Below are 16162 nucleotides of genomic sequence, written 5' to 3'. Positions count from 1 at the left end.
TAGCTGGGATTACAGGCGTTCGCCACTACTCCCAGCCAATATTTTGTATTTTTAGTAGAGACGGAGTTTCACCATGTTGGCTGGGCTGTTCCAGTTTTTAAAAGGTACCACATACATATGGCACAAAATTCAAGAGGTATTTTTTAAAAAAAGGAAGACAGTGGAAGGGCAGTTCCCATCCAGCCACTCTGTCCCCAGTCATCCAGACACCACCCAAAAGAAAGTCCCTCTTGCTAGTTTTCTGGGGGCACACAGATTTATTCCAGGCAGATACCGGCAAATACATACATATGTCCTTTTTTATACAAGTAATAGCGTATTATACTTCATTTTTTCCAGCTAACAAAATATCTTAGCAGTTGTCCATCTTGGTACATAAAGAGCTATCTCTTTTTTTGTTGTTGTTAATTATTGCGTAATGTTCCACCATTCCACTGCTGGAAGGTTATGCAGACATTAACTTTTCCTCTTGGTGGATATAAGGCTATTTTCCATCTCTTGCTACTACAAACAATGTGTCACTGAAGTATCATTTCACACACATGCAAGTTTGTTTCTAGAAAGTTCCTGGAAGTAAGATTGTTGGATCAAAGGCTCCATCAAAGGCAAAGATATTCTCAGTTGCCCTCCATGGAGGTGGTAAAATTTGCATTTCTACTAGCGTTTTATGAACATTCCTACTTCCCCATATACTCACTAACCTGGTGATTTATTCAGTTTCATAACTTTTATCTGATAGGTGAAAAATGGCATTACATTGTAATTTTAATGCAGTTTGCAAGGTCAGGTACGGTAGCTCACGCCTGTAAACTCCCAGCACTTTGGGAGGCCGAAGCGGGCAGATCACCTGACGTCAGGAGTTTGAGACTGCCTGGCCAACAGGGTGAAAGCCCGTCTCTACTAAAAATATTAAAACATTAGCCAGGCGTGGTGGTGTGTGCCTGTATTCCCAACTGCTTGGGAGGCTGAGGCAGGAGAATCATTTGAACGTGGGAGGTGGTGGTTGCAGAGAGCTGAGTCGCACCACTGCACTCCAGCATGGGCGACAGAGGGAGACTATGTCTCAAAAAATAACAATAATAAAATAAATAAATAAATGCAGTTTTCTTGTTTTGAGTACGATTGATCATCTTTTCATATTCTTCTCTAAGAGGAATTGTTTTCTTTTTCTGTGAATGATCTGTTCTTATACTCCATCTGTTTTTCTATCAAGTTGTTCGCCCTTTCTTTTTGATTTACAAGAGCTCTGTATATATGAAGGAAATTAACCCTGGGCAAACTTAAAGACTAATTAAAATCACCGAAATCATTCTCTAAATGTTCAGTTAAATTCCCCTGTGATTTTTTTAGGAGTAATTATCTCTATTTCTTCTGTGGTTACTGGTCTGTCTAGATTTTCTGTCTCTTCTAGGTATATTTTTATAAGTTATATTTTCTTTAAAATTCATCTATTTCATCCCAATTCTCAAATATATTTGCACATTCTTTTGATTTCCTCTGAAACTGGCATTATTTCACCATAACCATTTTTTATTTTAGGAAATAGTGTTTTTTCCACTTTTTTTCTGAATTAGATTACCTAATATTTTATCTATGTTATTTGTCCTTTTCAAGCAACCTTTAGTTTGTTAGTTCTAGTATTTGTATGACTTCTAACTCATGAAGATCCACTTTTATCTTTATAGATTTCTTTCTTGTGATTTCTTTAGGTTTATCTTATTGCTGATTTTCTAACTTCTTGGATTAATGTACGGACTTTTGATCTTTATTTTTTATTAATAAAAATACTTAAAGCTATGAATTTTTCTCTGAGTTCTGCTTTAGTGGTATTCCATCATCCTGATATGGATTGCTATTATTATCTCCATTTTCTGGATTTCTGCAACTTGATTTGATTTCCTTCTTGATTCAAGAAAGAGAGGTAAAGTTTGTTATGTTTCACTGTTAATTTCTTCTTGTATTGCATTGAGAATGTAACCATCATAGGAGGATTGGTGGAATTAATTTTTATTTCCTCTCCCATCCCCTTCCCATCCATGACTCAAATTTATTATTTTGTATTTGTAATGTTTACCTTAATATCTTTAATATTAAAATTAATTATATCTCTATTAATTTCATATTTAACCTCTATCTTTTGTCCCTGGCTATATAAGATGAGGAAATCTGTGTATTTCATTTCTATTATTTCATATCTTCTTTCCCCCTTTCCCAACTATTCGTCAGTCATCATTTCTACATGGTTTTATTCATTCCACGTTTCATTCTGTTCCATAATCATGACTCTCACATAGGTTTTAGTCTCGGAGACAAATGGGTTTAATTCCCTGGTCAGTCCTCCGTCCTTCTGCCATAGTTTCTCCAAGTTCATCTGAAAGAAGGGATCACAGGACTTATTCCCGGAGTCCTTAGATATTAAAAAACTAGAACTGATTTCTCCAGAGCCCAGCTCAGGAAAGGCTGGTGCAGCCCAGCTGCTTATCATACATAGGGAAGCTGCAGCCCAGAGACAGGAGCAGTGGCCCCCGTGGCTCAGGCTGGGGCCAGGGACAGAGCCAGAGCAAGCCACCTTGAGGGGGGCTTTCGCCTCCAACCCCTCTCATCCTCTGTCTTCCTGCCTTCTTAAGTAGGGGGTGGGAAGGTAGCAGCGAGGACCCCACAGTGCTGGGGATGCCCTTTTCCACTGACCCCCTGGAATCCCACCTGGAACTCAGTGGGAAGCGACTGGCGGAGGATTCTCTCCCCTCCCCGGAGGATTAGCATGGCTGGGAGGCCCCCAGCAGCACATCCTCCCCTGAGAGAGGGAAACTGTGAGCTCATCTTTGCCGCCGACGGCGGGCAGAACGGGTGGGGCGAGGGGCTCCACCTGTTCCCGATAATCTCTCTAATCCAGCCCCATAATTATTCTTTATTAACAGAGGCTGCTGCCTTCGTTACACGCTGAAAAGAGGGCGTCAAGAGTGAAGACACAGGGATCAGAAACTGGTCACATTTTCCAAAGGGGTTTATTTGCCACGACCAAAATAACCTCCCCAGGAAAAGGCTGAGTTCCTGCCTTGCCCCATCCTGGTGCCCAGCCTGGGAGGTCCAGGACCCACATCCCCCAAGCTCGGCCCAGAGGTCCCTGCCAGGCTCCCACGGCCCCCAGTCTTCATGCATTCAAACAGTTCCTAAGAGCAAGAGTTTGCACAAGGCCTGGTACGGGGCTTTGCAGACACACAGGTAAATCACACATGGCCCTGCCTGCTTGGGGCTTGATATCTAAAAGGGAAGGGACGAGTACCCCAGTCACCACAGGGCAAACTGCTAAATGTGTGTCATCCTAGGGAGGACTGGGGGCTCCGGGAACAGCATGGGGGTTGTGGGGAAGCCTTCCTGGAATGAGGGACAATAGAATTCGGCTTTGAAGTATAGAAGTTCCCCAGTGGACAAGGTAAGGGAAGGACATTCTGTAGAAGGAATAACATGGTAAGACAAAGCTGAACCGTGATTCCCTGTGACCAGAGCAACGGTCTGAGACGGCGAAGGGTGATACTGGGGTTGGAGGGGTAGACAGGGCCACGTCACACAAGTACCCATCCTGTGGGTTCTGGGGAATCATAGAATGTTTTAGGTCAGATTGTGGTTTAGAAAACCCTTCTGGTGGCCGGGCACGGTGGTTCACGCCTGTAATCCCAGCACTTTGGGAGGCCAAGGCGGGCAGATCATGAGGTCAGGAGTTCGGGACCAGCCTGGCCAAAATGGTGACACCCCGTCTCTACTAAAAATACAAAAATTAGCTGGGCATGGTGGAATGCGCCTATAGTCCCAGCTACTCAGGAGGCTGTGGGAGAAGAATCGCTTGAACCCGGGAGGTGGAGGTTGCAGTGAGCTGAGATTGCACCACTGCACTCGAGCCTGAGCAACAGAGCGAGACTCTGTCTCAAAACAAACAAACAAAAAAAGAAAAGAAAACCCTTCTGGCATCAGGACAGCTGGCTCATGCCTGTAATCCCAACACTTTGGAGGCCAAGGCAGGAGGATAGCTTGAGGCCAGGAGCTCAAGACCTGCCTGGGCAACATAGCAAGACCCCATCTCTCCAAAAACAAAAAGACTTAGCCGGGTGTGGTGACACATGCCTGTAGTTCTAGCTAGTTGGGAGGCTGAGGCAGGAGGATTCCTTGAGCCCGGGAGTTCGAGGTTGCAGTAAGCTAGGATCACATCACTGCATTCCAGCCTGGGAGACCTGTCTCAAAAAAAAAAAAAAAAAAAGGAAAACCCTTCCAGCTACAGATTGGAGATTGGATTGTCTGGAAGCTACTGGATGCAGGGAGTAGTTAGGGATGCTTGTAACAGGTGAGAAATCAGGAGTTTGGAACGTGAGGCGTAACAGGAATAGAGAGGAGAGGCAGGAGCATCCGGTGATGAAGACCCAATTCCTCTGACCCTAGTGGCCAGACTGTCCACCAGAGCACGTGGTCGGATGAGGAATCAGGTGTCCATTGGTCCCCAGGATTTCATGCTCCTATCACCAGCACCTATGTTCACCCTGACATTCGATCTTTGCTGGGACCAGAGGACCTTGGGCCGCACTTCCTGCTCTTACAGCTCAGAGGGATGGATGTAGGGAACTGGGAAGTTTGAAATCCAAACTCCTGGCTCCCTGGTCTTCGATGCCTCCCTCCTTCCCAGCCCATGCACCTGCACTGCCCTCTCCTCTCACACACGCCCCTCAGCCTCTGCCCAGCCGCATCCTCTTCCCCCCACAGACAAGCCCTGCTCACTGCCTCCTCTGAGTGCTTCCTGACCAGCCCATCCCTGCTCATTTCCTGTCCACACCTAGGTCTTACTGAAAACCTTGGCTTACAGGTCCCTCCTGCTGAGAAGACGATCCTCCAATGGCAATGGCCTCGCACCTGCCTCCCCCGGTCTCCCTGCCTCTCTGGGGGCCTCTGTATCTGTGCATCCCTTTCTGCCTCCACCCGTGTCTGGGTTTTCCTCTGCATTCATCCTTCTCAGCATCACAGCTTCAGCCTCAGCAGGGACAGAACTCCCTCTTCGGCCTCCTCCACCTGTTTCTCTCCCTGCTCATTCTGTACCTAATCCCCTCCCCAGAACACATGCAATGCACGGTCCCTGCATTCAAACCAACACTGGACACAGAGTCTGAGCCAGGCCCGGGCTGGGGTCACAGAGGAGGCTCTGGTCTCTCACCCTTCCCTGGCTGCTCCCACCCTAGCAGCCAAGGTGGGGTGGCACCAGTCAGAAGCAGCATCAGAAGGGAGATGCTGCAGGAATGGCAAAAGGCAGGAACGGTGCACGCTGGGCTCTAAGAGGCAGCGATCACATCGGAACCCCCACACTTGATTTCAAGATCCAGCAAAGGGGCTGGCACTGGGGTCAGGGATGAGAGCAACCCCTTCCTGTCCTCCAGAAGTTCGCAGTCCGATGTTGGAAATTGACAGATAAGCTCATCCATAGGAAATCACGTGGCCTGTCCCACAGCAGGGCCGGACTAAACACTCCCTGTGAGCTCTGGAGCCTGGAATGATACAGGAGATGCTCTGAAATTGGGCAGGCTGGGCTCAATCCCAGCTTTGCCAGTCATCTTGACTTCTCTAAGTCTCAGCTTCACATCTGTATCACGGATACACATTAGTTCTCTAGAGGTTAATATAGGTAAATAGACAATTTATGAGCCAATGAATGTAAGCGTGGCTTAGCAAAGAGCCTGCCATTAGGTAAGCGTTCAATAAATCATACTTATAACTTTTATTGCATTTATTCCACTGCTGGCTGGGAGGCACCGGACTAGATGTTAAGAGACCCGTATCTGGTCCCTGTCTTGCCACTACCTCACTATGTAACTCTGAATGATTCCCGTCCTCACCTCGCCCCGCTTTCTGAACTATGAAATGGGGAATGAATATGGAACTTCCTTCCTACCCCAACCTCCGAAGATGTGAAGGGAAAGCAGCCCCCCGCCATGCTCTTTTCTCTCCTCCCTGCCTCCTCTTTCTCTCTCTCTTCTCCCCCTACCTTGCTCCCTTACTCCAGCCACTCAGACCTCCTTGCTCTTCCTTGAACCCCCAGCCACACTCTGGTCTCAAAGTGTTCACATTTGCTGTTCTCTCTGCCCCAGTCTCTACTTCTGGCCACCTCCCACGTCCACACGGCTCCCTCACACTTCATTCAGGCCTCCACACAAACGTCCTCCACAAATGTCACCTCCTCCCGGGGGCCTTCCCTGACCACCTCCATCACTGTCTGCTCAGCCTGCTTTAGTCTCCTTCACAGCACTCTTCAGAACCAGATATGTGATGGGTTCCCTTCTCTCACCACTCACTTGAATGCAAACTCCAGGAGACAGGAACACTGTCTGCCTGGTTCACAGCCATAGCCTCAGAATCTACACGGTGCCCGGCCAGAGGCGGCACTCCATTCTCAAATGAGGACCAGCGTGTACCCAAAGCTCTGGAGAGGCCGCACGGGTACGGTGGGGGGAGAGAAGTCTCCAAAATCCCCTCCGTGCCAGCTCCCAGCCTGCTGCGCCTTCTCACAGCCTGGAAAAGAGCAAAGCCGCCTCCGCCCCTGCCGGGCACATGCCCCCTGCCCTTGGGGTCACAGACCTGAGACGACCACCCCCGGCCCCGAAACCCTCAGATGTTTCCAGGTCGAGGCCATGAGGGAGGGGGTGGCCGGCTCAGGGCCCCATCTTTTGTCCCAGGCCCCAGCAGAATTTAATTCCAAGGTTCAAAGCGCCTTTGCCCTCTTCCCAGATAAAAGGCCGCTCAGCCGGAGAGATGAGCTGGTTAATAAAGGCAGGAGGGGGGCCCTGGAAAGACAGGCCACCACCGCTCCCTGCCCACACCCTCTGCCGGTGAATGCTCTCAGCCCTCGGCCGCCGTTCCGGCCCGCTGCCCTACAAGAAAAGCCCATTAATTGAACACTAATAGGATTTTCAATTTGTCACAATCCTTAGAGATCCCGGGGAGGCGGGGAGGAGGAGGACAGGATTCCTGACATGTCTGTGTTAAAGGCGATCTTAGCAGCGAGCCTGGCTTGGATGCCAGACAGGTCCCTGCCTCTCTGGGGCCTTCAGGCAAGCTGCAGCCCCTCTGGCCTCAGTTTCCTCAACAGAAAGTTCCTAAAACCTACTTCAAAAGGAGGCTGTATGGATTCAATATGATCCTGAAGGAGCAGCCTCTGGCAAGTGCTGCCCAGCTGGTAGTGGGCGCTCTGTAATGACCGCCCCTCCCACGTCAGCCTCTCTCCCTGCTTCTGCCGAGATTTCCCCGCCAGGTAGCACTGGCCGCATGGGCTGGAGCCCTGCCCCCCACCTCTGCCCCTGCCCCAGCCACCGTGTCTCCATTCTTCTGTGGCTTCAGCCAAACACCCCCTAGGGAGCAGAGGGTAGGGTGTCTGGGAGCCCGTGGCCTTTTCATCCGCGGTGGGATCAGCGTCCTGAATTCCTCGTTGTTCAAGGAGAGCCAAGGATTTGGAGCTTGCAAACACGGCGGCCCAATCAGAAGGCCCTGGCCCGTGCCAACCAGCTGTGTCTCGGTTACAGCACACCAGCTGCCCAAGCTCTGCTCTCCGGGCGAATTCCTCCCGGATCAGGAGATGCCAGACAGTGGGGACCACATCTGTGTTGCCCCCTGGCCATGGGCTCTGCTCTGCGCTTCCCCATGGCCTGAAAGTGAGGGACACCCTGGCACTGGAAGGGGTTTGCGGGTGGGGGTCTGGAGGAAACACGTCTATTGCTACAGTTGACAAGTGACAGAGACAGACAGGGTGCAAGGACTGCCTCCAGGATTCCCAAAGCCAATGGACAAGCCACCTGACCGGGCCCCACACCTGGCTCAGAGCCACACACCCTGGATTCGCTGCTGTTGACACCACCCAGGAGTGAGAGGTGGGAAAGGGGGACTCAGGAGTCTGCCCCCCAACCCCCAATCTGGCTCTGGGCAGCTGCTTCCTTTGCAAAGCCTTCATTACTAGACTGGACAGGAGTGGAGGGAGGGAGGACGGCAGCCAGCACCGCCTGTGGTCCCTGCTTGCTTCTGCCTGATCCAGGCCCCCCAGGAGCCCTGACCGTAATTTACAACATCTCAATTCCTCAGCACCACGTGGTTCCAACCCAGACAGAGATGGGAAAGGGGAAGGGAGGAGAGACAGCAAGGAGACAAAATTGAGGGTGGTTTCAGTTACTCTATATTTCAGTCACCACAGACCCATTCAGGTGCAAAGAGAATCATATATCTTGTTAATAAAAGAAATAGAAGAAGCAAATTGGCATTCACCTCATTTTAATGGTCACAGGGGAAGGCGTGATGAGGCTCCCACACGTGGGAACGGTAGGTGAGCTTTCACCAAACCAATGTCAATGAGCCCTAGGATCCTGGAATGGAAGTCTGTGGGTTCTCAGGCCCAGGACGGAAGGCTGGGTGGATGCCAAGGAGAAGATTCTAGAAGAGAATACTGTCGGAGTGCCACAGTGTAGAGTGTGGAAAGTCTCTGTGGGTTTCAGGTGGAATTCTCAAAGAGGCTAGAAAGAGGGAGAGCCTGCCTGATAGAGGGACAGTGACATCCTGCCCCAGTGGCAGGTGAGAGGGCAAGGAAGGACTCCTCATCCATGGGCCCCATCTGGTCCCCTAAACTTTTCAGAACATCTTTGCTTGGGCCTGAGTCACATCTTTGACTCATGCAGCAAGTGTCCAACTCTGCCCACAAGCAGAAATTGGCCCCAGGAGTCAGTGGCAGTACATGCTCAAGCAGAAGGACCATGTCACCACGTCGGAGAGTCCCTGGAGGGGTCCCCTGAGGCAGTGTGCAGACTACCCACCCACTGCTCTACTGGGGATTCCTGAATTGTCAGTTCCCACATGAGGAATGATTCCCCAGGATCCTCTGAGCTCCCAACTAGAATCTGATCTGTCTGCGTGAGCTTAAGTGAGTTGCTCACCCTCTCTGTGCTTTTAGTTCACTGGGCAGAAGATGTTAAGGAATAGGAGAACGAAGAGTGTTCCCCTGCCCTGTGGAGGGGGAGGGCCCTTTATAAAAGAGTTTGGTGAACTATATTCAGGGTGAAGAGAGTAGTCTATCCCTGTAATGAAGAAATGACGGCATTTATTCATTAGAAAGCGTTTTAAGAATGGGATGGAAGTTACGGATTGGGAGTGTAAGATACTCCCATTCATGGCCGGGCACGGTGGCTCACGCCTGTAATCCCAGCACTTTGGGAGGCCAAGGCAGGTGGATCATGACGTCAGGAGATCGAGACCATCCTGGCTAACATGGTGAAACCCCGTCTCTACTAAAAATATGAAAAATCAGCCAGGTGTGGAGGCAGGGCCCCTGTAGTCCCAGCTACTCTGGAGGCTGAAGCAGGAGAATGGCGTGAACCCAGGAGGCGGAGCTTGCAGTGAGCTGAGATCGTGCCACTGCACTCCAGCCTGGGCAACAGTGCGAGACTCCATCTAAAAAAAGAAAAGATATGTCACTTATTCATTTATCATTCATTTATTCATATAACAGTGATGTCTTGAGCTCCTACCTTAGGTCAGACCCCACCCCAGGGACACAGTGAAGAACCAGACAGGCCCTGCCCTCAAGGATCCAGACAAGTAAACAAGGACCTACCAGGGTGATGGAAGCTCTGCCAGAGCCCACACAGGGGGCTGGAAAGCACAGAAAAGGTCGGTGGAGGGACTAGTCTGGGTGGGCACAGAGGCTTCTAATAGAAATAACCTCTAAGCTACCGTTTAAAAGATGAGGAGAGGTAGCCAAGCAATGTGGGGGTAAACAGAAGGGATCCCAATGGGGGGCCTGACATTTGCAGAGGCATGAAGCATCTTCCTCCTTGCCTCCCTCACTTCTAACCACCATGCAATACCTTTGCAAAAATGAATGACTGAAGGAACAAAAGGTGGAGGGGTTACAGACATACCTATTACAAAAGAGGTATCCAAATACCTGAAAACAACTCCATATATTCAGTGAGCACTTTGCCTAAGGTGGACTCAGCCATCTGGTTATTTCAGCAACAAATGGAATGGTGCAAGGCTGTGGCTTCTGATGTCCTCAATAAACCCCAAAAAAGAAACAACGGCTCTGCCCCCTCATCCACTGATGTGGCCTCTGCTACACATCCAGTTCCTTCCACTTCAAAAGCTGGCACCATCTCATTCATTCATGCATTCACGAATCTCTTGATCATCACCCGCGTGCCAGGAGCTGTGCCAGGCACATGGAGTGAGTGCCAGTGGGAAAAGCCTGCCTTGGTGCTGCCCTTCTTGGCACATCCATCACCCTTCAGTGATCACGGTCACAGCAGGAACCTGGAACTACCTGGGAGGATCCTGAGCTGTGGGGACCTTTCCAGTAAGTCCACAGTCAAGGGCAGGACAGGACCTGTGAAGGGACAATCCTTCTCCTGCCCTCCCGCCCAAACTCGTGGCCAAAGGCAAGGCACATGCACGGGTGGAATCCCATCAATGGCACGTGGCCAACTGGCTGCCACTTGCTTATTTGGCTTGGAACAGGAAATACATTTTTCTACTATTTAGATTGCTGACCTTGGGAATAAACTAATGACTGTTGCGAAGCTGCATTCCCACAATGTCCGGCTCACATCTGTAACCCCTGGTTGGGACCAACACAGAGGAGGTGCCAGATGGCTGGGAGGTCCAAGAGTCCCGGTGCAGTGGACACTCTTGTCCTGCTCCCTGGGTCTTTGGGGGAGAAGGACTTGAGACCACAAGTCACCTTTCCTGGATCTTCATCTCAGACCCAGAAGAGGTCTGTCGGCATCTGCCCTTTTGCCTTGAGCAAGTACCTCTCCAGGTCTTGGTTTCCTATCCACGCAATGAAGGTGTAGTAATGTTGACCTACGGGGACTGTCATTAGGAGTAAATGACACCATGTCTCAGAACCGCTTCGTGGAAATGTGATCACCCCAGAAGACCCGAACGGCCCAGCCCCAGAAGCCAGCTTGGCTCAGGCCGGCCCCACATCTGGGCCAGCAACAGCATCAGCCAGGTGTGCTGTAGATCCCACCACAAGCGTGTGCCCTGGTGCAGAAGCAGGCATCTGCCTCTAAGACTGCTGCCCGCAGCAACCAGACCAGTTATTTGAACTCAGGCAGGAGGCAGGCAGGGCCAGCGCCATCAAAGAGGGCCAGGAAATAGAAGATGAATGAATGAAGCACTGACAGCCTAAGCATAATACTATTTTATTTTATTTTATTTTATTTTATTTTATTTTATTTTTGAGGCGGAGTCTCGCTGTGTCGCCCAGGCTGGAGTGCAGTGGCCGGATCTCAGCTCACTGCAAGCTCCGCCTCCCGGGTTTACGCCATTCTCCTGCCTCAGCCTCCCCAGTAGCTGGGACTACAGGCGCCCGCCACCTCGCCCGGCTAGTTTTTTGTATTTCTTAGTAGAGACGGGGTTTCACCGTGTTAGCCAGGATGGTCTCGATCTCCTGACTTCGTGATCCGCCCGTCTCAGCCTCCCAAAGTGCTGGGATTACAGGCTTGAGCCACCACGCCCGGCCCATAATACTGTTTTAACAGGTTCTAGTAAATTTACTGAAATAAAAAACTATTCAGCTCAAGAGTCAGCAAACTTATCTGTAAAGGGCAAGATGATAAATATTTTAGGCTTTGAGGGCCATACAGTCTCTGCCACAACAACAAGTGCTGCTGCAGTGTAAAACCAGCTCTCAGACAATGCATAAATGAATGGCCATGTCTGTGTTCCAATAAAACTTTATTTACAAAACAGCTAGTGGGTCAGATTTGGCCAACCACTCGGGTGGAACCAGCCAAATTGTAACTACATAAGCTCAGCAGTGTCCCTGAGACTTCCTCATCACCCCTTCATCTGATGGATCACCAGGGCCTCTCTATTCTTCCCTCTAAATAGCATTGCCTCCTTCCCACACCACAGCCATTCCCCAGTTTAGCCACATCACCCATCACCTGCAGACTCCAGCAGCTTCCCACCTCTTGCCCCTCTGGTCCATCCACTATTCAGAAGCAAAAGAGATCTACCTCAGTGGCTGATCTGACTGTGTCATTCCCCTCTCCTGGCTCCTATGTCCTGATTGTCACAATCATTCAAGCCTAGCTCCCACTGTTGGTCCAGCCTCATGGCTCACCGCCCTCCCCAGCCACCAGACTCAACTCCAGCTAGATTGAATATCTCTTCTAGTTCTCGTAACACATCATGCTCAGCCTTCTTCTATGCAAGATCACTTCTCTCCCTCCTCTTCGCCTGGCCAACTCCTATTCATTCTCCAGGTCACCTACTCTACAAAGTTTTTCTGAGGTGCCCCCACAAAACTTCTAGCTTACCTCTAACTTAGACATGATCACACTTCTGGCACAGACTACAATGTGCTCAACAAACCACATCTCCCTCTCTTCCCATTCACCCAGCTAGACTACATTTCCCAGCCTCCTTTGGAGTTGGCGGGGCCATATTGTTGAGTTCTGGCTGATGGAAGAAGGTCAGAAGTGATGGATACCATTGCAGGCCTGGCCTTGACTTCCCACAAGATCCTGCATGCTTGCTCATTGTCTCCATCTTCCAGATGAATGGAGAGGATTCTAAGGATCTACAAAAGGGCAGAGCCACCAATAGGAGCCTAAGTCTCTGAATCACTTAGATGAGGGCAGCTAAAGAAAGCCAACTACCCAGACATCCCATGTTGTATTAAGCTCCTGAAATTTTAGGACTGTTTGTTACAACACTTGGCCTACCCTGACTAAACCAATATTCAAATGGAATCAGCTGTTTATTTGTCCACCATCCCTACTAGACTGAAACTAAGATGCATGCGGGAAGGGACTCATTTAAATCACACAACACCATCTTCCCAGAACTTAGTGGTATATCATACATATAGTAGAAACTCAATAAATACTTGTTAATTGGATGAATAAATGACTGAATATAACCTCAGTGGATGGCATAGCCTCCGCGTGTCACCATGGGGACACCGTAGCTCCTGAGAGTTCAGATAAGCTGAGTCCAAGGTGGGGGGATTGAGGTTAATGCTTCAGCCTAGGGGAGAGCAGCCTGTGCAGATTCCACTCCAGGGGGCTGAACTCAAGTGAACTCAAGCCAGGGTAAATGTCACCAACCAAGGAGGGGGCTGAGGGCAGCGTACCCATCCGAAGCTAGGGATGGCAGCCCCAGGAAGAGCCGGGAGGTTGCAATCAAGCCAGCACTGGACTAGGCATTAGGAGTCCCAAATTCAGAACAGTTCTTCCCTCTAACTTGCTGCAGAACCTCGGTAAATAACTTTCTGTCTCTGAGCCTCGGTTTTCCCCTTCCATTAGAAAAAGGGGAGGCAGGCCGGGTGTGGTGGCTCACGCCTGTAATGCCAGCACTTTGGGAGGCCATGGCAGGCAGATCACGAGGTCAGGAGACCATCCTGGCTAACATGGTGAAACCCTGTCTCTACTAAAAATAGAAAAAATTAGCCGGGCGTGGTGGCGGGCACCTGTAGTCCCAGCTACTTGGGAGGCTGAGGCAGGAGAATGGCGTGAACCCGGGAGGCAGAGGTTGCAGTGAGCTGAGATCACACCATTGCACTCCAGCCTGGGTGACAGAGTGAGACTCCATCTCAAAAAAAAAAAAAAAAAAAAGGTGAGGCAGAGTGGACTATGAGGCTTTCAAATAGTTCCTAGTGGCAGGACCCCTTTCCCTGCCCCACCCCAAAAAAATTCTCTCTGGATTTTCAAAATATAAAACAGATACAAGTGGAATGGCTCTAATTGAAGCTGGGAAAGGGAGTCCGAGCCAGCCCCAAGTATTTTTTTCTTCTTCTTCTTCTTTTTTTTTTTTTTTTTTGTTTGAGAGGGAGTCTCACTCTGTCACCCAAGCTGGAGTGCAGTGGTGCAATCTTGTCTCACTGCAACCTCCACCTCCTGGGTTTCAGCAATTCTCCTGCCTCAGCCTCCCGAGTAGCTGGGACTATTCAAACAACAATGAGATACCACTACACTCCTATTGGAACAGCTAAAATCCAAAAATTTGACAACACCAGATGCTAACGAGGAAACAGAACAACAGGAATTCTCATTCACTGCTGGTGGCAATGTAAAATGGTACAGGAAGAAAGTCTAGCCATTTCCTATAACGCTGAACATCGTCTACCATACGATCCAGCAATCATGCCCCTCAGTACTCATACAAATGAGTTGGACACTTAGGTTCACACAAAAACCTCCACGCAGATGTTTATAGCAGCTTTATTATTCCTAACTGCCAAAATCTGGATCAGCCAAGATGTTCCTCAAATGGTGAATAAAGAGTGGTACATCCGTACAACAGAATGTTACTCAGCAATGAAAAGAAACGGGCTGAGTGCGGTGGCTCACGCCTGTAATCCCAGCACTTTGGGAGGCCGAGGCGGGCAGATCACGAGCTCACGAGTTCGAGACCAGCCTGACCAATATGGTGAAACCCCATCTCTACTAAACATACCAAAATTAACTGGGCATGGTGGCCCGTGCCTGTAATCCCAGCTACTCGGGAGACTGAGGCGATTCTGGGAGATGGAGGTTGCAGTGAGCCGAGATCATGCCACTGCACTCCAGCCTGGACGACAGACGGAGACTCCGTCTCAAAAAAAAAAGAAGAAGAAGGAGGAGGAGGAGAAGGAGGAGGAGGAGGAGGGTGGGGGGAGAAGAAGAAGAAGAAGAAGAGGAAGAAGGAGGAGGAGGAGGAGAAGAAGAAGGAGAAGAAGAAGAAAAAATAAATGAACATCAAGCCACAAAAAGACATGAAGGAACCTTAAGTGCATATTACTAAATGAAAGAAGCCAATCTACAAAGGCTACACACTGCATGATTCCAACTATATGGAAACCTTCTAGAAAAGACATAACTATGAAGACAAGAAAAAGATCAGTGATTTCCAGGGGTTCCTGAGGTAGGGGGTGTGGTGGGGTGGAAGTAGGGAGGGAAGGGGGATGGCTAGGAGGCACAGGGGATTTTTTAGGCAGTGAAAGGATTCCGTATTATTCTATACTGGAGGCCACAGGACATCATGTATTTGTCAAAACCCATAGAACTGTACCACACAAAGAGTGAAACTTAATGTAAACTACCCGTGTTAGCTAATAATAATTATCAATATTGATTCATCAGTGATGACAAATGTACCACATTTATGCAAGATGGTAATAAAAGGGGAAACTGTGTGTGTGAGTGTGAGGAGGGAGCAGTGTGTGGGAACTCTCTGAACTATTGCTCAATTTTTCCGTAAACTTAAAACTTTCTAGAAAGCAAAGTGTATTCATTTAAAAGAAAAACCCCATATGGACAGATTGTTATTACTCCTATTTTATAGAGTTGATTAACACCCTCATTTGAAGGAGGGATATTTAATATACCCTCTTTAACAGAAGAGGAAATTAAAGCGTAAGGAAGTTGCCTGCACTGCTCAAGGTCACTCACCTGCCAAGGGACAGGGTCAAGCTTTGATTAGTGGACAAGTGATCAGAAAACCCTCTGGGTGGGATGCCCAGAACCTACTGGTACTTGGAACAGACACATAGACACCTGAGTCTTATTCAGCTTCCTCTGACTCATCTCTGCATCATGAAGGACCAGAGCAGAGACCTGCACCCCACACACTGAGCCTGCTGCATAGGAGGTCATCGCTGTGCTCTTTCTGCTAACATTCCTCACCTTCTACATACAGGAAACCTAGGAGATGTCTGCAGAAGTCTAGCCCTGTCCAGCTAGTTCTGTCCCAAGAGATGAGTTGATGTGCAGAACAGAAAGGTAGCTTAGGGTGGGAGATTTGGCCTTTGCCCCAGTTGTCATGGCACCAAATAGACCAGAAATAAGGGATGTGAGCATAAGCTTGTGCTGCCACCACTTCTTCCAGCATGGGAAGCCCCATATGAACAGGACCTCTATTGGCATCAAGTCCAACCATCCCCTCCCACCATGACCAAGCCCGAGGGGCCTCAGCTCATGAACAGGTGATATCTACTATGGGAATTGCCAAGACCGCCTTCGAGTGGGAACCAGTGGGGGAGCAAAGGATAGTTGTCCTGAGTGCTAACCATGATGCTTATCTCAGACAAGAAAGCAGCAAACTCCTAGCACAACTGGCACACCCCACTGAGATGCTGACCAGGGACCTAAACTCTTGCCAAGAC

General features: G+C 49.4%; 1 protein-coding gene across 1 annotated transcript in view; it reads right to left on the bottom strand.

Annotated features, from left to right (window-relative positions):
* C1QA (complement C1q A chain) overlaps nt 1-7638 on the bottom strand; it is a 431051-nt gene extending 423413 nt beyond the window's left edge. The window contains exon 1 of the mRNA XM_050792682.1: nt 7635-7638. The gene's annotated coding sequence lies outside the window, so the exon portion shown is untranslated. The remainder of the gene's footprint in view (nt 1-7634) is intronic.
* Between the last annotated feature and the right edge of the window lie 8524 nt (nt 7639-16162).

This window comes from Macaca thibetana, chromosome 1 (genome assembly GCF_024542745.1).
Source record: "Macaca thibetana thibetana isolate TM-01 chromosome 1, ASM2454274v1, whole genome shotgun sequence".
NCBI lineage: Eukaryota > Metazoa > Chordata > Mammalia > Primates > Cercopithecidae > Macaca > Macaca thibetana.
Note: the sequence above shows the minus strand (reverse complement) of the source record. Positions and strands in the feature narration are given on the sequence as shown.